This window comes from Poecilia latipinna, unplaced genomic scaffold (assembly GCF_001443285.1).
Source record: "Poecilia latipinna isolate Pla-1442-1.1 unplaced genomic scaffold, P_latipinna-1.0 Scaffold7621, whole genome shotgun sequence".
NCBI lineage: Eukaryota > Metazoa > Chordata > Actinopteri > Cyprinodontiformes > Poeciliidae > Poecilia > Poecilia latipinna.
In genome coordinates, this window is record NW_015120237.1 from 86 (window position 1) to 1,701 (window position 1,616).

Sequence of the window (1,616 nt, forward strand, 5' to 3'; positions counted from 1 at the left end):
AGTGAAGATTTACGAATGGGGAAGGGAATCGCAGTTTTATTCAAAAAGAATTTTGGTCGAGTCGACGCGTTAAAGGAGCAGAGTAAGTTTTTTAATTTGTTTTTTTTTGTTCGTTTGTTTCTTTGTTTGTTTTTAAAAAACTTGTTGTCCTAATAGATAAGCTGACTGGAGAATGCGCAGTCCTAACACATGATCGACGCTTCATATACTACTTGGTAAATATACCACAGGCAATTATGTTGCATTCATTATGCAATCTGGTAAGTGTATCTTTCCTATCATGCGTGTCAGATTACAAAGAAAAAAGCCAGCCAGAAGCCCACATATGTCAGCCTTCGTCAGAGTCTGGAAGCCATGAAATGTCACTGCTTAGAAAATAACGTGAAAAGAATATCACTACCTAGGTTTGTAGGAATTACTGTCGATAAATACCCTTAATTCTTCTTTATTTGATAATTAAACACAATATTTTATCTCCTTCAGAATTGGATGCGGCTTGGATCAGTTGGAGTGGTCAAAAGTCTCACAGATTCTGCAAGATGTGTTTAAACAGACAGATATAGCCCTGACGGTCTACAGCATTTTGTAGGGAAAAGAATGCCCACCTGTTGTTTTCCGCTAATTAGTTCCGGATGCCTTAGCTTCTTTTTCGCTAGATAATTCACCCATCACCCCTATTTTGGACAAACACTCTGTTCATCCCAAGGCCGCAGCTCTTCATCAGGTCCAGATGTAGATTAACTTTCCCGCCACTGAGGAGGGAGGATCCTCTTTAGCCTTTTTTTTTTCTTGCAAGAAGGTTGGACAAGACTCTGTTCATTCCAGAGTTGCTGCTGACCCGGGCATTGGATTTTGGGTTTTGTTACTGGACTGGACTGGACTGGGCTTTTTTTTCTTTTTTTTTTTTTTTAAAAAAAAGAGAGAAATTGCGCATCCTCGCCATGGCGGTGCTATCTGAATCTCAGTACAATGAACTATTAGGGGGTAAGTTACAGCTCTCTCTCTCTCTCTCTCTCTCTCTCTCTCTCTCTCTGTCTCTCTCTCTCTCTCTCTCTTAACTTTTAAGCTTCAATCTGACGCTGCATTTTTTCTTCAGATCTCGTCTTGCAAGATACGGAGAGGACGAGCGTACCGCAGTTACAGTACGGTCGGTATTTTAACGCTCCTCGTTGTCCCGAGCGTCGCGGCATAACAAAAAATTAATTACAACATTTTAACAGATTTACAGGGGGATCGAGTCACTAGAGCTGCAAGGAGAGTGCAACGGAGACCGGATAATTCTACACAAAACGAAAAACGGAGCCGTCGTCTTACAAGCGTCAATCCTATCGAGGGGTCAAGACGTAGAGGAATTAAACGTCAGTTTTTGTTTATTTTTTTCTCGCGTTTATTTAGATCGAACCCTATTCCATTATTTTAAAGAAAGTTTCTCTGTTTTTATTTTTTACAGCGCAGAACAAGCTTTCCATCGTTAATGAATTAATTTCAGGTATTTTAAAAATCTATTATGTTTTATGCGTTACCGTCTTTAAAACGTTAGTAATTTATTTCTCTGATGCTTTTTTTTTTTTTTTTTTTTTTTTTTTTTGGGCTTTATTTTTTTTTCCCCCCGTTTC

The 1,616-nt window shown here is 38.9% G+C and overlaps 1 long non-coding RNA gene across 1 annotated transcript; it reads left to right on the plus strand.

The window, feature by feature from the left end:
- The first annotated feature begins 854 nt into the window (after positions 1-854).
- On the plus strand, positions 855-1,489 carry LOC106944253 (uncharacterized). The gene is made up of 4 exons (XR_001424177.1): positions 855-984; positions 1,097-1,147; positions 1,221-1,358; positions 1,451-1,489. It is a non-coding gene; the product is annotated as an uncharacterized LOC106944253 (long non-coding RNA).
- Positions 1,490-1,616: the final 127 nt, after the last annotated feature.